General features: G+C 49.2%; 1 pseudogene; it reads right to left on the reverse strand.

Moving 5' to 3' along the window:
* Nucleotides 1-281: 281 nt before the first annotated feature.
* On the reverse strand, nt 282-5327 carry LOC100600691 (annotated as a pseudogene).
* Nucleotides 5328-21144: the final 15817 nt, after the last annotated feature.

The following is a 21144-nucleotide window of genomic DNA, read 5'->3' on the forward strand; positions in this document are numbered from 1 at the left end:
CACACCTGATACACCGACTCCACCCCGGGTCTAGTGCAGCCTGGACCACCCCCTGAAAATCTCCAGCCCTTGGGAGATGTGAGCGCCCCCCTCCAAACTCTCCCCAGACTTACCCTTTATGCTAGTCTAAGCTGCCCCCTGACCTGCCAGTCAACAACAGGGGGTATCCAAGCACCATCTCCCCTCACCCTCACTCCTTCCCATTTCACCCTTTTGTCCCTAGTGCCCACTTCAGGGGCCAGAACAAGGACACATTTCATAGCTGAGTCAACGAGCTTTATTGTCATCAGGCAGGGAAGCATGGGGAAGGGACTGAAGCAGGGCGCTGAGGCTGGAGAGGCCGAAGACTGCGGGGCAGATGGGGCAGCTGCCTCCCTGCCTCTTGGGGGACTGGCCGGGGAAGCTGAGTCCTCAGCGGGTGGTCTGGTGGACCTGCTCACGGGAGGAGATGACCTTGCCATCCTGGACCTCTTCCACAATGCTACACACCTGACGGGTGGTAACCGCTGCAGAAGAAGCAGGCACTTTAAAGTGGGTAGGGGCCAGGAGACCCTCGCTTGCCCCCTAGCCCTCATGGACAGGAGCCGGCTCTCTCCCTCGTCCTCCCCCAGGTGCTGTGAGTGCCTCCACTGGCACCTCGACATCACACTGCACACAAATCCCTCCTGTCCCTGCCACCGCCTCCCTTCCATCCCATCCCTCTGTCGGTGGCCCTGTGTGAGTCTTGCCTCCCCAGATGGGTTATTTGATTCTGACCCAGTGTGTCCTGCCAGAAGGAGCCATGTAGACTCCACGAAATCCGTCTCCATTTCTCTGCAGTCTCCAGGACATAGACTTGCTCCCATCTCCCCCATCAGACTGCGATCACCAAGACAAAAACCAGGCCCCTATCTCCTCCGTTAGACTAGGAACCCTGGGGCTAGGATCATATCTTCTCCATCAGACTGGAATTTGGAGGACAAGGAACCATGTCCCTATTTCCCATCAGGCTAGAGTCCCCAGAGACAGGACTGCTTTTGCTCATCCAAAAGCTGTCAAGAGGAAAGATCATGAGACCGTGTACCTATCTTCCCATCAGATGACAATCTCCAGAGCTGGGACTTGTCTCCTCCATCAGACTAGGCTCTCCAAGGTAAGGACCAGTTCCCTGGCCCACCCCCATCAGACCAGACAGTGTCTCTCTCATTTGATCTTTTTCTGAGTATCAATCCTCAGTGCTAATAGGTCACTTCTCCCACCCCAGCTGAGGGACAGCCATCAACTCCTGGAGCTCCTGGGGACCCTGCCACAGCAATGTGCAGGTGGGCTGCCTGTCCCATGCACCCAATCCCCAAGGCCTCAGCCACGAAGATGCTTATGTTCTTTCTTGTACTGGGTCAAGCTGAAAGAAAGAAAGAAAAAAAAACAGAGTAAATTAGATGTGAGTCTGAGAGCCCCACCCCTGCCAAGAGGCCCCCAGCTCTGACCCCAGGCTCCCCCCACTCACTGGGCATCCTCGCCCTCCAGCAGGTGGCGGTAGGTGGCAATCTCCTGCTCCAGCCGCGTCTTCACGTCCAGCAGGATCTTGTATTCCTGGTTCTGCTGCTCCATATCGCAGCAAAGCTGGGCCAGCTGCTCCTCCATGCTGCCGATCAGCCCCTGGATCTGGGACAGCTGCAGGCAGTAGCGGTTCCCTGTCTCCACCAGGTTGCCCTCCAGGGATGCTTTCTGCAGGACGGCAGGAAGACCAGGGGTCAGTGAGGGTTGTCAGGGTCCTCTTCTGGGCCCACCCCCATGCACAGGACTGTTCCTACCATGCTGAGCTGGGACTGCAGCTCGATCTCCAAGGCCTGCATGGTGCGCCGGAGCTCCAAAATCTCGCTCTTGCCACTCTGCACCAGCTCGCTATTGGTAGCCACCTTGCAGTTCAGCTCCTCTGTCTGCAGACAGGACACAGGACAGGGTGGTGTGAGCCTGGATCCCTCTCCCAAGTCAGGCCTCCTCCCAAATCTAACTGTGGAGAGAGTGGTGCCTTCTCACCAGCTTCCCACGTCCCAAAGCCCAGAAACATGCCATTTGAAATGTTAACTTGTTATGGTTAATCCCTGCGTGTGGGAGGCACAGACTGGAAACTTGAGAACCAGCCAGAACATGTAGCCTGGCTCTTGGTGCTAGTTCCTGACTTCTTGAGAGAGAGGTGGGGACTCCCAAGGTCTTTATCCTCTGCCTTTATTCTGTGGAGGCTCCCTACCTCCCTACCCACCCCCCAGATTCCAGCTTGAGCTCAGCTCCAGGTCTGTTGATGCAGCGGGTGACCCTGTGGTCCATGCAGCTTGCTGAGGAGGGGCACCTCCAAGACACCTGGCTGTGGGCTTACTGTCAGTGCTAAGGCCCCTGAGCCCCAGCCCCTAAGAGAGACCTCTGGCCTGCAGCAGCCCCCACCTTGCTGAAGAACCAATCCTCGGCAACCTTGTGGTTCTTCTCTGCCATCTTCTCATACTGGTCACGCATCTCATTCAGGATGTGGCTGAGGTCCACGCCTGGGGCAGCGTCCATCTCCACATTGATCTCACCGCCCACCTGGCCTCACAGGGCGTTCATCTCCTGTGGAAAAAGGGGATGTGGATGTGCGCATCTGGACCCATCCTGACCTCTCACTCCCAAGCCTTCCCCCACGAGGGGACCCCACTCCCCACAAGGACCCCTCCTTTGTTCTCCCTCTGCTCTATCTGACCCTCTAAATGATTTTTATTCATCTGCTTGTATTGCCTCCACCATCAGACTCTATCTCCCCCATTAGACCAAGGGCTCTCCAAAATAAAATCTAATTATTAGGCCTATGCCCCAAAAATTTCCCCTCTAATTTCCAAGCTTCTGTGTAGATGTTGAGCTTTGAGAGTTTGAAATGGGACAAGAAGGAGGCTTCCTTACTTATCCCCGCCCTTGTGAGGGAGGCCAGGGCAGGTAGAGGGAATCTCTGCCGGACCCTGGGAGGTTCCTTGGGTACAGAGAAGCAGTGTGGGACAAAGAGGAGTCTGCCCTGCACGCTGGACCCCAAGGATCAGGGCTCTGTAGACAGGGAAGCCCTCTAAGGTGACTAATCCCAGTGCACCTGCTCTGCTCTCTCCCATGGCCTCAGCCATGGCCCAGCCCCAGGGCTCTGCCACCCACTCCTCAGCATCTTTCACCTTCTGCCCCAGCCACCTCACCTCCTCATGGTTCTTCTTCAGGTAGGCCAGCTCCTCCTTGAGGTTCTCAATGTGCATCTCCAGGTCGGCTCTGGCCAGGGTCAGCTCATCCAGCACCCTGCGCAGGCCATTGATGTCGGCCTCCACACTCAGGCGCAGGGCCTGCTCTGTCTCAAACCTGCCGTGGGAATCAGGGACTTCAGCCCAGGCTGCTTGGACCTGCAGGTCCAGGTCCTGGCTGCTCACCTGCCTTCATTTTGCCAGGACTCTAAGGGGTTGGAACGGCTGACGAGAGGGTTGAGTGGAGACAAATTCCAGCCCCGGGCCCTGGGACCATCACAAGGCCAGATCCCATGCCCACCAGCTTCCTTACTTCTCTCTGCCTCCCGCCTCCCCTCCCTCTCTTCTATTCCCCGCCTAAGCCCAGCAACCTTCAGAACTGGCTGCCTTTACTGCATCCTGGACTAAGGAGTGGGGCTCCTAGGACTGCCCCACCCTGAGCTCCTGGGCCTTGCCACAAGCAACCAAGGAGTCCTGGGGTCAGGAGGGGTACCCTGAGATCCTCCCCCAGCTGGCCCAAGGCTGCCCAAGCTCACAGCTAGGACTCACTTGGGGCGGAAGTCAGCAGCAGCCAGATGGGCATTGTCAATCTGTTGCAGGATGTTGGCATTGTCCACGGTGGCTGTGAGGATCTGAGGAGATGGGAGAGTAGTCAGGTCACTGGATGGGGGTGGCTGAGCCCACACCAGGGTTCTGAGCAGATCTTCCTGCCTGGGGGCCTCTCTTCCCGCCCAGCCCCTCCCTTGCCCCGTGCTGTATTATTGGCAGAGGAGGAGCCAGCAGGAGTCTGAAGGGCTGAAATGTGCCTCTTCTTCCCCTGCTACTCAGTACCCCACCAGACCCCCATGCCAGGCTCATCCTTAAAGGAGAAGAGACAGCTGGCTGGGAGTATGAGGCAACCAGAAAATAAAGGGAAAATGTCCCCAGGGCAGAAGCTGTCCCAGAATTCTGGAACAAGGGAGGGGATGTGGGCAACCCCCTCATTTTACAGTCAGCTAGAGGGTGCCCCTGATAGGCTCCCCCAAAAGGAGGCTAAAGGAGCCCTCACCAAAGAGTGGTTCCAAATCAGAATCCTCCCAATCCCTAACCATGGGCTCCAGCCAGCAGCCCCGCCCCCTGGGGTTTGCTGAGCCCGTCTTAAGGGACAGCAGGAGGAAAGGAGAAACCAGAAAAGTCCCCAAATAAGGCACATCAGAGGCCTTCCCCACCCTGAGGTCCCACCCCCTCCTTTCTGCCTCCCCCCGAAGCAGGTGCTATGGGGAGCTCACTCAGACACCCCCACTCCACATCTCCCCAAATCCCCTCCTGCTGACCCCTGCTCCAAAGGAGCAAGACACCACGCATCCAGCGGCCCACGGGCCCAGCCCTCCATCTGCATCCTCCTGCCTCATCCTATAACCTCTCCAGGTGGAGGAGCTCCACGAGGGAGAAACTGAGGCTCCAAGGGGCTCCACGAGGCCTGTTTGTTCCTGACTCAGCCTGCTGCCCCCAGAAAAGGGGTATGTGGGCCACACAGGGGCCCCAAGGCAGGTTCCCAGAAGCTAAGCCACAGCCAAACCACCCTTGGCTCCCTGAGACCCTATGGCTGGACTCCAGGCCTTTGGCCAGGGCAGGAGTTGGGGGGAAGAAGTCATGCCCCCCAGAGACCCCTCCCACCAGCAGGACCTACCTTGTTCTGCAGCTCCTGGATTGTCCTGTAGTACTGGCTGTAGTCATGGGCGGGCCCCGGGGCCTGCCTCTGGTACCAGTCACGGATCTTCACCTCCAGCTCAGTGTTGGCTCCTCCAGGGCGCGCACCTTGTCCAGGTAGGAGGCCAGGCGGTCATTGAGGTTCTGCATGGTGGCCTTCTCACCTCCGGCCAGCAGCCCATCAACGCCCCCAAAGCTGCTGCCATAGCAACCGCCAGAGCCAAAGCTGTAGCAGCTGGAGTAGCTGCTACCCCCGAGGGCGCTGCCCAGGCTGCCAGCAGATCCCAGCCTACAGGAGCCGGCACCCAGGCTGCCAGACAGCCGGCAGGAGGTGTGGGACGCGCCGCCCCCCGGGCTGGAGGAGCCCTTGATGGAGCTGGAGGAGGTGAACTGGCAGATGGTGGTGGTCATGGTGGCGGCGGCAGGAGGTAGGCACACAGGAGAAGGGCTGGAGAGGAGCTAGGGGCCCCAAGTTGTGTAGGGCTGCCAGGGTTCACACGCTTTTTATAGGCCACCAAGTGGGTGTAGCGATTACAACAGGCTTGCTCCTCTGTTTCCATTCCCCTGGGCTTTCATCACCATGGGCCACCTGCCAACTCCCAGGTGGCTGGGGACCCCCTCCCCACCCATCATCAGGAATTTGCCTCATTTCTCCAAATCCTCGTGCTGGGTGCCGTGCGTGTGCGTGTGCATGCCACTGCTCTCAGGCCCGTCACCTGTGATTCGGGTGGGCCTTCCAGCTATGCTTTCCCATGACCTAATATGGAGAACAGGAGAAGGCAGAACTTCACCGTCCCCAGGCCCTCCCAGGCAGCCACCACCCCAGCCCGGCCTGCCTCAACCCTGTCTGGTGGGGAAATGGGTTGCAGTGTCAGGTGACCCCCCCGAAGTCGCTGTCTTTCACCCCACACTGCTCAACCCATGGTGCTGGCCCGGAGCTGGGTGCTGAAGAGAAAGAGGGGACCAAGAGCCTATCCTGCCTTGGAAACTGAGCCCAAACCCACCAGGCCCACCTCACAGCACAGAAATGCCATCAAGCCTCAGAGGCCAACCCACGTGGCAGATAAAGAAATTGGGGCTCCAGAGGGGTGCAGTGTCCACACTGGCCCCTTCTGCAGAGCCTGACACCCAGGAATGCACTCTAGGGGCTACAGTTCCATCCAGTCAGCTTCTGTCCCTGCCCCATCCCTAGAAGCCCTTGATAATCCAGTCTCCTCGTGTAAACCTTTGCCCAGGTTTACACTCCAGGCTGGGGTGGGCAAACAGGGGTTCAGCTATAGGATGGGGAAATGGTGGTCTGTGCTAAGAGAGGATCTAAACCAACTGAGAGGGGGATGCCCCCTTCCACTCCTCTCACCCTTCTGTACCCCAAGAGACCTCAGGGTCAGGTGAGGGGCATTTATCTCAGGTTTCAGCCCACAGGAAACCTAAAGGACATTGCCTAAGAAGAGGCTTTTACAGAGACCCCAGCCAGCCCCCTCCCCACTCCAGGCTCCCCAAGAAGTGGCTCCTCGGGTGGGCCATGTGCCCCACCACACAGCCCCACCCTGCCCTGCCCACCACCCCAAGCCCGGCCCTGGGTCCCTGGCCGGCATCTCCCTTGCACTGGAGCAGGGGTGCCTGGTGAAACGGGCAACCTGGTGCTCTCTGGGCCCTGCCCACGTTCCCCTTCCATCCACCCTCCTTTGCATCTTTCTGTGCCTGGGGCCCCCATAGGAAGCGGTCACATCCAGACTCACCAGGCCTGAGATGCTGGAGGATGGAGAAGTGCTTGCCACGGGAAAAATCCTCCAGGAACACATGAACAAAACTTTGCCTGCACCTGGGACATTCTTCTCTACGGCTGGCCTACGAGGCAAGTGTTCTGCACACGCTCCTTGGCTAACTCCAATGCAGAGGAGCACATGAGCCCAACCTCCACGGCAGGTGCAGAGCTTTGCCTCCCTTTTATAATGTCTGTATTCAAAGGACATATCCTGGAAGCCTCTTTCTGATACGATGAGAGCAGACTCTGTACTCCAACACAGATTGGATAAGTCTCCAACTCTGATTAGTTAAGATTATCCAGTCAGAGATGGAGACTATTATCCAATAAGAGTTGTCGAAAAAAGTTCCTTCTCACCCAATCAGAACCAAGCTTCCAAGATGCAGCGGTTGAGTACAGCCATGATAAAAGGGGGGCGAAGGCCCATTCCGCCATTTTCTCTTCGTGGAGGCTGGGTTCGCGTGCTCCTCTGTGGTGTGGTCGTCATGGACCGGAAGCGTGTGCGGTGCACCTGCCTTGAGGCCAGCATCAGGGAAGGGTGTCCCAGGTGCAGGCGAAGCTTCCTTCAGGTGTTCCTGGAGGACTTTCGGCTCGCAAGCGCTTCTCCATTCTCCCAGCGTCTCGGGCCTGGTGAGTCTGGATGTGAGCGCATCCCACGGGGCCCAAGGCACAGAGAGAGAGAGAGGAACGGGGTGGAGGGAGGGAAACGTGTGCAGGGGCCAGGAGCGCCAGGCTGCTCAGGCTTCCCGGCCCCGGCAGCCCGCCCGGAGCTGTGGCCTGGCTGGGGCCAAGGCAGAGGCCCCACCTCCTGCTGCTGGCGCTGTCACCTCCCTGTGGTCCTGCCTCCTGGGTCCCTGAGGGCCTCCTGTCATCTGGAACTGGAAATAAGTTAGTGAAGTGACGTTTCGTGAATATTTATTGGCCTTTGCGTCTTTGTCTTCATTTTCAGTGCTGGCTTTTCTGTTGGGTCATTTGTGTTCTTACGTTGATTTGAAGAATTTAAAAAGGTATTCTATAAATTAATCCTTTATGGGGTCATTTCTAGTGCAGATAGTTGTTTCTTAGTCTGGTCATTGTACCTTAATTTTATTTCACATTTCTTTCTTGCTGGTAAATCAGAAACTAATTGATTTTATAGATTGATTTTGTATCGTGTTACCTGGTTTAATTCACATATTCATAGTCGTCATTTTTGGATTGTGGTGGGTTTTTCATGTACTTATGTACATGTAGTTATGTACTTACGTACTTACGTACTTACTTATGTACTTAGTGTCAGCCACGTATGATAACAGCTATATTGCTTAAATGTTGGTTCTTACACCTTTATTTTTCTTTATTTTCTTCTTTTATTGTCCCGATCGCACCTCCTGAGCACGGTGTGTCTGGTTCTGATTCCAGGGAAAAGGTTTCAGTGATCCTGTATTCCTTATGTAATTTGCTATAATTTCATTTTAGACAAACTTAATCGGATTAAGGAAGCTGCCTTCTTTTACATATGCTAAGAGTTAGTTATGACTAATTGTTGAATTTGAATAAATGCTTTTTTTACATATACTGTAAATAATCATATGTTTTTCTCCTATTTTTCTGAAAATAGGATATTTTACGCGAACTATTTTTGGATGTTAAGCAATCCTGCATTTTTTAGTATATCTCACTTGGTATCCATGTGTTACGTATCCATGTGTTACATATCCATATGTGGTTTAATTCATATGATATGATTGTTTTAGAATATTTGTATTTCTGTTAATGAAAGAGAGGACCTATAATTTTTTTTTCTAATGTCCTATTCAGATTGTGGTGTCGACGTAATGCTGGCTTCACAAAAAAAAGGCACTGAAAAATATTTCCTATATTTCTTCTGTTTGGAAGAGTCTGAGAAATTTAGGTGTTTTCTTCCTTAAATATTTGGAATATTTCTTTAGGTGTGGAATTTTCCATGTGGAACAGTATTTTTGTTGGCTGGTTTGACTTCTAATAATTCAAATCCTTTGGTATATGTAGGAGTTTTTTTGTTTTATGTTATTTCTGTGTCCATTTTAGTAAGTTTATTTTTATTTTTATTTTTTGGGAGACAGAGTCTCGTTCTGTCTCCCAGGCTAGAATGCAGTGGCGGCGCGATCTTGGCTCACTGTAACTTCCGCCTCCCGGATTCAAGCAATTCTCCAGCCTCAGCCTCCTGAGTAGCTGGAATTACAGGTGTGTGCCACCACGCCCGGCTAATTTTTGTGTTTCTAGTAGACACGGGGTTTCACTGTGTTGGCCAGGCTGGTCTCGAACTTCTGACCTCGTGATCCACCTGCCTCGGCCTCCCAAAGTGCTGGGATTACAGGTGTGAGCCACAGTGCCCAGCTGTATTTTTTAGTAGAGACGGGTTTTCGGCATGTTGGCTAGGCTTGGTCTCGAACTCCTGGCCTCAGGCGATCCACCTGCCTCGACCTCCCAAAGTGCTGGGATTACAGGCATGAGCCACCATGTCCAGCCTAGTAAGTTTATTTTTCAGTGTGATGTTATTTGAATCTCTGTTGTCAAACTTGTAGTCCTAAGTATTTCACAGAACCCTCCTAGTGTCTTAATACATTACTCTATAGAGCAGGCTTCTGTTTTGATTCCTGATACTGTTTTTTTGTGTCTTTTCTCTTTGCCTTAGTTAGTTTCACTAGTGATTTATTAAGTGTATTAATATTTATAAACCAACTTTTTTTTTTGAGACGGAGTCTCACTCTGTCGCCCATGCTGGAGTGCAGTGGTGCCATCTCGGCTCACTGCAAGTTCCGCCTCCCAGGTTCAGGCCATTCTCCTGCCTCAGCCTCCCGAGTAGCTGGGACTACAGGTACCCTCCACCCTGCCTGGCTAATTTTTTGTATTTTTTAGTAGAGACGGGGTTTCACTGTGTTAGCCAGGGTGGTCTTGATCTCCTGACCTCGTGATCCGCCCGCCTCGGCCTCTCAAAGTGCTGGGATTACAGGTGTGAGCCACCGCTCCGACCGTATAAACCAACTTTTATCCTTGATTTGTTTCTGTTGCATTTTTTTTCCTATTTCATTGATGTCTGCTCTTTATTACTTTAATTCTGCATTCTTTCATTTTGATTGTTTTTAATTCTTGAGAAGGGAGTTTATATGATTGATTGTCAATCTTTTTTTCTATTCTAACACATTCCTTTAAGGCTGTAAATTTCTCTCTAAGCAGGGATTTATCTGACAGCCCACATTTTCTGTCAGGTGTTTCCAAACCCTGTGTCTGCAGCCACGTTGACCTCCCAGTGTCTCCACCCTGTATTGCCTACAGCCATGCCAGGCCTTGTGTGTCTCCATCCTTGCACCTGAAGCCTGTATCTTCTCGCCAATATCACCATCCTGTAATGACTGAAGCCCACGTCTGCCCTTGTGCATTGTCACCTGGTCTGTCCTCTGCCTGCACTTTATGCCACCTGCCAGAAGTCTCCATTTCTTGCTCCTGCAGCCCATGCCAGCCATGTGAGTCTCCATCCTGTGTGCTTGCAGGACATTGCTTGCCTTGAATGTTGCCATCTCCTTAGCCTTCAGGCAGTAGCAGTCCTCCAGTGCCTCAATCCCTGTGTTTGCAGCCCATTCTGATGTTTTTGTCTGTCTGTCCCCTGAGCTTCTGCCCATGCCAGCTTATGTTTGCTACATTCTCTGTCCCCCTAATCCATGTTCACAGTCAGTGTTTTCATCCATGCTTTTTGGGCCATCATTCTCCCAGGAGACTGTGCCCAAAACTCCTATCCCCAGTGTTTGTACCTGCAGCCAGTCTCTTTCGTTGAGTGTCTCCATCTGTTGTTACTGCAGCAGAGGCCTGTCATTGAGTGTGCCTGCTTCCCATGCTTGTCTTCCTGTGTCTCCAGCCCTTGTCCATGCAGCCCACATTAGGACTCTTGTGACTCCACCCTTCAGCCTACAGCCACATCTACCTTTGGGTGTCTTTATCTCTGTGCCCCCTGCCCACGCCAACCTTCACCTACTCCTCTGTCCTGCACCTCTACCAATGTCTGTCCCTGGTGTGCCTCTCTGCCGTGCAGCTGTAGCCAGCGAGCTCCCTTTTTGTCTGGATCCCCTGTGACTGTAGTCCAGGTCTTCTCTCCTGTGCCTACAGTCCGTGTCTGCCCTTGAATGTCCCCATCCTCTGTGATTGTCACCTGTCGGCCAGGCCTAGCATGTTTCCACTCTGTGCCTATACCCATGTCTGCCTCCAGGGTCTCCACTCATGGTGCCACAGTTTGGTTCCCAGTCCCTATCCTCCTGGGGTGGATTCTGGCATTGTGTTGGGAGGGAGAAGGTGACCCATGAAAGGGAAGCCTGGAATGATGTAATGGGCAAGGAGGCTGCCATTCAGCAGGCTGCACAGTGGCAGAGAAGACATGGCCAGTCAGAATCCTCCCTGCATCGGGGCACTCACGTGGGGCTGTGCCTGGTGTGGGGAGTAAGGGGAGGCTGCAGCAGGAGGTCTGGAGCCACCTGGCCTTCTTGGGCCTGAGACCCTCCCCACTGCAAGGGCTCCATCACTTCCCCGGTGGTCCTGCCTCCTGGGATCCTGCCCTGCAGTGTTTCTGCAGGGATCCTCTTACCTGGAACTTGCAGTGGCGGGTTTCATGTGAGGTAGAGTTTAGCAAATGTTTATTGGCTTCTGTGCCTTTTCTTCATATGCTTTGCTCATTTTGTGCATGTTTTTGTAGGGCCCTTTTTTTATATTGATGGATTTATCTTAAATCTGCAAATTGATCCTTTATTGGCTCGTTTTGTCATAGATACTTGTTCTCTAGTTTGATCATTATTTTCTATTGGTTTCATACTAGTATATAGTAATCTGATTGTAACAATAATGTATCCAATAAGTTATTAATTGTAACAGTTTTGGGGTTTTCAGGGATTGTCCAGGCGTGTAATAGTGTCATATACACATAATGACAATTTTTTTGGCTTAAAAATTAATCCTAATGCCTTTTTCTTACTGTATTGTTTCTCCACTACAATGCTGATTAAAGAGTGATAGCAGGCATCCTCATCTGGTCCTGCACTGGGGGAAAAGCTTCCCATAATTCTCTGTTGATTATGTTATTTGTTATTGGCTAGTATTAGACTTTATCAGATTTCATCAAATTAAGGAAGTTTTTTTTTTTTTTTTTTTTTTTTTGAGATGGAGTCTTGCTCTTGTTGCCCTGGCTGGAGTGCAATGGCTTGATCTCAGCTCACTGTAACCTCCACCTCCCAGGTTCAAGCGATTCTCCTGCCTCAGCCTCCCGAGTAGCTGGGATTACAGGCATGTGCCACAACGCCCAGCTAATTTTGTATTTTTAGTAGAGATGGGGTTTCACCATGTTGGCCAGGGTGGTCTCGAACTCCCGACCTCAAGTGATCCGCCTGCTTCGACCTCCCAAGGTGCTGGGATTACAGGTCTGAGCCACCGCGCCTGGCCTGTCCTCTTTTTATATTTTACTCAAGTTTTTTTTTGTGTGTTTGTGGTTCAATTTTAAATTTTATTAAATGCTTTGAAAAACTTTTCAGCTAAATGATCTTACTATTTTCACCTGTATTTTTCTGCTAATGGGATGACTACATGATTTATTTTGAATGTTAAGGACCTTGCATTTTGGTGTATATTCCATTTAGTATTGATCTACTGTGTTTTCATAGGTGGCTTCATTCATATAATATTTTGCTTAGAATATTTGTAGCTCTGTTTATTTATTTATTTTTATTTATTTATTTTTTTTGAGATGAACTCTTGCTCTGTTGCCCAGGCTGGAGAGCAGTGGTGTGATCTTGGCTCACGGCAAGCTCTGCCTCCCAGGTTCATGCCATTCTCCTGCCTCAGCATCCCAAGTAGCTGGGACTATAGGCGCCCGCCACCACGGCCGGGTAGTTTTTTTTTTTTTGTATTTTTAGTAGAGACGAGGTTTCATTTGTTAGCCAGGATGGTCTCGATCTCCTGACCGCGTGATCCGCCCACCTCGGCCTCCTGAAGTGCTGGGATTACAGGCGTGAGCCACTGCGCCCGGCCCCAGCTCTGTTTATTAAAAAGGAGATACATACTGTTTATGAAAGAAGTGACATAATTTTATTCATTTGTGTTCCATAATGCATCCTGGTCCAATTGTGTCCTCAATGTAATGCCAGCTACACAAAAAATTTTAAAAATATTATCTTTATTTTCATTTTAGTGTTTTTCTTTGTATGGACTGTTCCATAATTATGAGCTGTGAGTTTTACTTGTGGAACCTTTTTGTTTCTTGGTTTGATTTTTTTTTTTCCAAGAATGTATTCAATTTGTTTAGTAGACTAGGAGTTTTTCTGTTTCATGTTATGTTTGGGTCAGTTTGGGTAAGTTGGTTTTTAAATGTGGTGCATTTTGTTCTCTGTTGAATTTTTAGACCCACATATTTCACAAAGTCCTCTTAAGTTCTTGTTAAGGTCCACAGGCGCAGTGAAGAATGTGTCTGTGTTGATTTCTGATACTGATGGTTTGTGTTAACTTCTCTTTTTCTTAATCACATTGACTAATGGTTTATTGATGTTATTTGTTGATTTGTTTTTTTGTTTTGTTTTGTTTTTTGAGACGGAGTCTTGCTCTGTCACCCAGGCTGGAGTGCAGTGGCGCGATCTCGGCTCACTGCAAGCTCTGCCTCCCGGGTTCACGCCATTCTCCTGCCTCAGGCTCTCCGAGTAGCTGGGACTACAGGCGCCCGCCACCACGCCCGGTTAATTTTTTTGTATTTTTAGTAGAGATGGGGTTTCACCGTGGTCTCGATCTCCTGACCTCGTGATCCGCCCGCCTCGGCCTCCCAAAGTGCTGGAATTACAAGCATGAGCCACCGCACCCGGCCTGTTGATTTTTTGTTGTGCTTTATTTTTTATGTATTTATTGATGTCTGCTGTTATGTTTTTTATTGCCTTTATTCGGTATACCTCCAGTTTGATTGTTCCTTAGCTTTGATCCCTGAGAAGGAGCTGAGATGATTGATTTTCAGTCTCTCTCTGTTCTGACATCCTCACTTAGGGTGTACGTTTCCACTAAGCTCTGATCTAAGCATCTCCTGTATGCACTCAGCTGTTTCCAACCCCTGTGCCTGCAGCACTGTCTGTCTCCCAATGTCTTCACCCCTGTGCCCCTGCAAACATGCCATGCTTTGTGCATCTCCATCCCAGTGCCTGAATTCTGCAGGTTCTCTCCATGTCTGCCCTTGTGTGTTGTCAGGTTTTGCCGTCCTCTCAGCCTGCAGTACAGATCTTGCCTAGATTGTCTCCTTCCCCCGCGCCTGCCTCCCATGCCAGTCTTCATTTGTCTTTGGTCCCTCTGCACGTAGCCCATGTCTTCCCTCACATGTATCCATTCCTTGTCCATATGGCCCATGTCAGGATACCTGGGTCTTCACTCATCACCTAGAGGTCCATATCCATCCTCACGTGTCTTCATTCCCCAGCTGCCCTGTGCCTGCAGACATATCTGTCCTCGAGTGCTGCCATACCATGTGCCTGTGGTCAGTGTCTTCCTTTTGTATCTGAAATCCTTGTGGCTGCAGTGCTGCCTTCTCATGTGTCTGTCCCCATTTCCTCTGCTGCACCCTAAAGGTCTCGTGTCTCCATCACCTGTTCCTGCCTCGGGTTACAAGCGACACAGTTTGGTTATGTGTTCGCTGAAGGACGATTTGATTCCTTCCAGGTTTTCGTCATTGTGAATAAAGCTGCTGTGTGTATCCTCTTGTTGGTTTGTATGTGGATGTGTTTTCACACCAGTTGGGTAGATGTGTAGGGGCACGGTTGCTGCATACTATGTGATGCTGCAGTTTCCTTTGCAATAACATGCCATGCTATCTTGTGAAGTGGCTATGCCATTACGCAGTCTCCCCAGTAATGAAGGAGAGTTCCTGTTCTGTATTCTCGCCAAGGATTGGTAGTGCTGGCTTTTGCTTGTTTGTTGTTTATGTAACTGTCTTAATCGATGTATAGGCTTTCTATCTCGTTGCTGTTTTACTTTGCTTTCCTTAGTGTGCAGTGCATTACTTTTTTCTCCTAATTCCCTAGTGTTCACCATGTCTTCATATGCTTATTTTCCATCAGAATATCTACTATTGGGAGGTATGGCTACATATATTTGTCCATTTGTTAAATGTAGTTTATTTTCTTACTTTTGAATTTCGCAAGTTTTTGGTATATTTTGCATGCAAGTTCTTCTTCAGATATGTGTTTTGTAAATACTTTCTTTAAAGATAAGTCTGGCGAGGATGCCCTCTCTCACTACCCCTATTTAACATAGTATTGGAAGTTCTGGCCAGGGCAATCAGGCAAAAGAAAGAAACAAAGGGTATTCAAATAGGAAGAGCGGAAGTCAGAGTGTCTCTGTTTGCAGATGACATGATTCTGTATTTAGAAAACCCCATCATCTCAGCCCCAAAACTCCTTAAGCTGATAAGCAACTTCAGCAAAGTGTCAGGATACAACATCAATGTGCAGCAATCACAGGCATTCCTATACACCAACAATAGACGAGCGGAGAGCCAAATCATGAATGAACTCCCATTCACAATTGCTACAAAGAGAATAAAATACCCAGGAATACAACTTACAAGGGACTTGAAGGACCTCCTCAATGAGAACTACAAACCACTGCTCGAGGAAATAAGAGAAGACACAAACAAATGGAAAAACATTCCATCATAGATAGGAAGAATCAATATCGTGAAACTGGTCATACATTGGACATAAATCCCAAGAAAAAAACTACTTTAAATTTCATATGGAACCAAAAAAGAACCTGTATAGCCAAGACAATCCTAAGCAAAAAGAACAAAGCTGGAGGCATCATGCTACCTGACTTCAAACTATACTACAAGGCTACAGTAGCCAAAACAGCATGACACTGGTATCAAAACTGAGATACAGACCAATGGAACAGAACAGAGACCTCAAAAATAACAAGACACATCTATAAAAATCTGATCTTCAACAAACCTGGCAAAAACAAGCAATGGGGAAAGGATTCCCTCTTTAATAAATGGTGCTGGGAAAACTGGCTAGCCATATGCAGAAAACTGAAACTGCACCGCTTCCTTACACCTTATAAAAAAATTAACTCAAGATGGATTAAAGACTTAAATGTAAAACCCCAAACCACAAAAACCCTAGAAGAAAACCTAGGCAATACCATTCAGGACATAGGCATGGGCAAAGACTTCGTGACTAAAACACCAAAAGCAATTTCTACAGAAGCCAAAATTGACAAATGGGATCCAATTAAACTGAAGAGCTTCTGCACAGCAAAAGAAACTACCGTCAGAGTGAACAGGCAACCTACAGAATGGGAGAAAATTTTTGCAATCCATTCATCTGACAAAGGTCTAATTTCCAGACTCTACAAGAAACTTAAACAAATTTACAAGACAAAACAACCCCATCAAAAAGTGGGCAAAGGATACGAACAGACACTTCTCAAAAGAAGACATTTATGTGTCCAAAAAACATATGAGAAAAAGCTCAACATCACTGATAGTTAGAGAAATGCACATCAAAACCTCAGTGAGATAACGTCTCACACCAGTGACAATGACAATTATTAAAAAGTCAAGAAACAATAGATGCTGATGAGGCTGTGGAGAAATAGGAATGCTTTTACACTGTTGGTGGGAATGTAAATTAGTTCAACCATTGTGGAAGACAGTGTGGTGATTCCTCAAGGATCTAGAACCAGAAACACCATTTGACCCAGCAATCTCATTACTGGGTATATACCCAAAGGAATATAAATCATTCTACTATAGAGACACATGTACCTGTATGTTTATTACAGCACTATTTACAATAGCAAAGACATAGAACCAACCCAAATGCCCATCAATGATAGACTCACTGCAGCTTTGATTTCCCAGGCTCAAGTGATCCTACTGCCTCAGCCTCCTAAGTAGATGGGACTACAGGTGCATGCCATCACACCAGCTACTTTTTAGTTTTTGTAGAGATAGGGTCTCGCCATGTTGCCCAGGCTGATCTTGAACTCCTGGGCTCTCATGATCCTCCCGCCTTGGCCTCCCGAAGTGTTGGGATTACAGGTGTGAGCCACCACGCCTGGCTGAGAAAAGTATTTTTAAGAAGAGGGAGTGATCAGCCAGGTCAAATTCTGCTGAAACACTGATGAATAAAATTAAGAACTGAACATTGACCATTGGATGTGGCAGTGCAGAGGTCATTTCATGGAGTGACTGGGGAGAGAGTCTGTGGGAAGGACTCAGCAGAGAACGGGAGAAGATAAATGGAGTCAGCACATAGACACAACGCTTTGAGAAGTTTTGCAGAGAATGGAAAGAAACAAATAGGATAGTAGCTGGGGGAGGAGTGAGGCTAAGTGACTTTACCACATGGGAGAAACATCACTAAATTTATATATTGTTGGGAGTGACCCAGTGAGGGGAGGGACTGATGGTGCAAGGGAGCAGGGGAGCTGCTGGGGCCCTGCCTGAGAAGCTGCGGGTGGTGGATCCAGAGTTCCAGGGGAGGCCTGGCTTTGGCTCGGAGCCTGGACTGTCCATCCATGTTGAGAGGAGAGGACACAGAATTGGGACACAAACATAGGGAGGTGGGTGGTTTTGCCCATGTGGGGAGGCGGAGGTTCACTCTTAAATGCTTCTCCTGGTTTCTCAATGATGAGAAGTGAGGTCAGCAGCCGAGGCTAAGAATGGAGGAGGAAGTGTTGGAGGTTTGAGGAAAGAGGAGAAAGTCTGAATAGCTTTTCTGGAGAGAAAGCAAGAGAGAGAAAGAGGGAGAATGGTCAACAGCAACATAGTAGGATTTTTAGGAAGCATAAAGGGCTGCATGATCATGAATTTTGAAGCGAGATTGTTTTTTCTGCAGACACACTGAGCTGAATGGGTGCAGGCTCCAGCTTGTAAACGTTTGCTCTTTTTATTGACCTTTTGCACAGAACCAATATTCTGCTTTAGGCCAGGCGCGGTGGCGCCTGCCTGTAATCCCAGCACTTTGGGAGGCCGAGGTGGGTGGATCACCTGAGATTAGGAGTTTGAGACCAGCCTAACCAATATGGTGAAACCCCGTCTCTAATAAAAATACAAAAATTAGCTGGGCCTGGTGGTGTGCACCTGTAGTACCAGCTACTCAGGAGGCTGAGGCAGGAGAATTGCCTGAACCCCGGAGGCAGAAGTTGCAGTGAGCTGAGATCGCATCACACTGCGCTCCAGCCTGGGCGACAGAGCAATACTCCATCTCAAAAAAAAACAACAACAACAAAAATTGCTTTATTGACCAGGTCAAACATCCTCCCTTTAACTTCTGCCTTTATTAATTATTTCTTTAAAGTCTCCCAGCTTTGAGAGTTGAACATTTGGTTTATTATCAGGGGTTTCTTTTCTTTTTTTTTTCTTTTTTTTGAGACGGAGTCTTGCTCTGTCACCCAGGCTGGAGTGCAGTGGCGCGATCTCAGCTCACTGCAAGCTCTGCTGCCTGGGTTCAAGCGATTCTCCTGTGTAAGCCTCCCGAGTAGCTGGGACTACAGGCGCAGGCCGCCACACTCAGCCAATTTTTTTGTATTTTTTTTTTTTTTTGAGATGGAGTCTCACTGTGTCACCCAGGCTGTTGTCCAGGCTGGAGTGCAGTGGTACGATCTCGGCTCACCGCAACCTCCGCGTCGCAGGTTCAAGCGATTCTCCTGCCTCAGCCTCTGAGTAGCTGGGATTATAGGTGCCCACCAACACGCCCAGCTAATTTTTGTATTTGTAGAAGAGACGAGGTTTCACCATGTAGGCCAGGCTGGTCTTGAACCCCTGACCTCAGGTGATCCATCTGCCTAGGCCTCCCAAAGTGCTGGGATTACATGCATGAGCCACTGTGCCTAGCCAATTTTTTGTATTTTTAGTAGAGACAGGGTTTCACCATGTTAGCCAGGATGGTCTCGATCTCCTGACCTCGTGATCCACTTGCTTCGGACTCCCAAAGGGTCGGGATTACAGGTGTTAGCCACCACACCCAGCCTCTTTCTTATTTTCAAGTAAATTCACATACAGTAATACATTTTCCTTTGAGTCACTTTTTGCCAACATCTCGAAGGGTTTGAGAGATACTTTTCATGTTGAAATTTCTTTCTTTTTTTTTTAAATAGAGACAGGGTCTGTCTCTGTCACCCATGCTGGTCCTGAACTCCTGGGCCCAAGTGATCCTCCCATGCCTCAGCCTCCTGAAGTGCTGAGATTATAGGCGTGAGCCATTGTGCCCAGCCTCATGTTGAAATTTCTATCTAGGTGGGGTACAGTGGCTCACGCCTGTAATCTGAGCACTTTGGGAGGCTGAGGCAGGTGGATCACCTGAGGTCAGGAGTTTGAGACCAGCCTGGCCAACATGTTGAAACATCATCTCTACTAAAAATATAAAAACTAGCTGGGTCTGGTGGTGGGCGCCTGTAATCCTAGCTACTTGGGAGGCTGAGGCACGAGAATTGCTTGAATCCAGGAGACAGACGGAGGTTGCAGAGAGCTGACACAGTCCCACTGCACTCCAGCCTTGGCGACAGAGTGAGACTCCATCTCAAAAAAACCCACGAACTTTCTATCTAAAGAGTTTGTAATTTTTTTTTTTTTTGAAATGGAGTCTCGCTTTGTCACCCAGGCTGAAGTGCAGTGACACGATTTTGGCTCACTGCAATCTTCGTCTCCCTGGGTTCAGCGATTCTCCTGCCTCAGCCTCCCAAGTGGCTGGATTACATAGCACACGTCACCATGCCTGGCTAATTTTTGTATTTTTAGTGGAAACGGGGTTTCACCATGTTGGCCAGGCTGATCTCGAACTCCTGACCTTGTGATCCGCCCGCCTTGGCCTCCCAAAGTGCTGGGATTACAGGTGTGAGCCACCACCTAGACTTTGTAATTTTGATGTTTATTTCCTCTTTCCTCTCTGACTTGAGTACTTTATTTTGTTAAGTTGTGGTTAATTTCTAATTTTATTTTATTGGGGGTCAGTGAGTATGGTCTGTGAGATTGTTGCTTTTTGGTATTTTTTGAGATTTTTTGGATTTTCTTTCTAATTTTTTGGAGATTTTTTGGTCTAATATTTTGGAATGCATATTGCACTGTAAACTTATCCTCTAAACATATAGGAATGAAATATAAAAAGAGCAAAATTGGCTGGGCACAGTGGCTCACACCTGTAATCTCAGCACTTTGGGAGGCCGAGGCGGGCAGATCGCGAGGTCAGGAGTTCGAGACCAGCCTGGCCAACATGGTGAAACCCTGTCTCTACTAAAAGATACAAAAAATTAGCTGGGCCTGGTGGTGCCTGTCTGTAATCCCAGCTACTTGGGAGGCTGAGGCAGATGAATCGCTTGAACCCAGGAGACGGAGGTTGCAGTGAGCCAAGATGGCATCATTGCACTACAGCCTGGGTGACAGGGCAAGACTCCATCTCAAAAAAAAATTAAAAAATTAAAAAAAGTTAAAAAAGAGCAAAATTTACTTTGTAAGTAGACTCAAAGACATGAAATGTATCTCCATGGACTAAGATACAGGGACAGAAACGCAAAGTGAGGAGTTGGCATGAAGAGGTTAAAGCTCTGGACTCCAAGTCTGGAATCAGGTAGGGAATGCTGGGAGTTTGACTCTGGGTAATAGGAACTAAAACATCCCACAGAAGACAGCAGTAGACCTGAGGCAGGATTCCTGGTTAGGCTTTTGGGGAGTGGGAGGATGGGGAACTGAGCTAAGTATAGTGACTGAAGGGGTCCCAGAGACCTGGTGAAGAGAACGGTAGCATTGCTGGGCAGGGTGGATCAAGGCTGCCCAGTTGAAATAAGCCTGCAAATAGAAACTCCAAATTCAACAATCCAAAGATAAGCACACTATAAGTAGGGTGACCATATCTCCTGCTTTCCCAGAAATAATCTCAGTACACAATGCTAGTCCCAGCATCGTACTACTGTCAGCCTCTTTCATTCTTACAGTATCCTGGTTTGGATGATCAATTACATGGTCACCTAACATATGAAATTAAAATAGTAGAACAAGGCTGGGCATGGTGGTTCACGCTTATAATCCTAGTACTTTGGGAGGCTGAGGTGGGAGGATTACTTGAGGCCAGGAGTAGGAGGCCAGCCTGGGCAACATATGGAGACCCTGTCTCTACAAAAAAATTAAAATTAACCGGGCGTGGTGGCATGTGCCTGTAGTCCCAGCTACTCAGGAGGCTGAGGCAGGAGGATCACTTGAGCCCAGGAGTTGGAGGCTATAGTCAGCCATGATTGCACCACTGTACTCCAGCCTGGTCAACAAAGCGAGACTCTGTCTCTAAAAAAATTAAAAAGTGGCAGGTGCCTGTAATCCCAGCTACTCGGGAGGCTGAGGCAGGAGAACTGCTTGAACCCAGGAGATGGAGGTTGCAGTGACCTGAGATCACGCCACTGCACTCCAGCCTCCAGAAGTGACACAGCAAGACTCCATCTCAAACA

The sequence above is a fragment of the Nomascus leucogenys genome, chromosome 14 (assembly GCF_006542625.1).
Source record: "Nomascus leucogenys isolate Asia chromosome 14, Asia_NLE_v1, whole genome shotgun sequence".
Taxonomy (NCBI): domain Eukaryota; kingdom Metazoa; phylum Chordata; class Mammalia; order Primates; family Hylobatidae; genus Nomascus; species Nomascus leucogenys.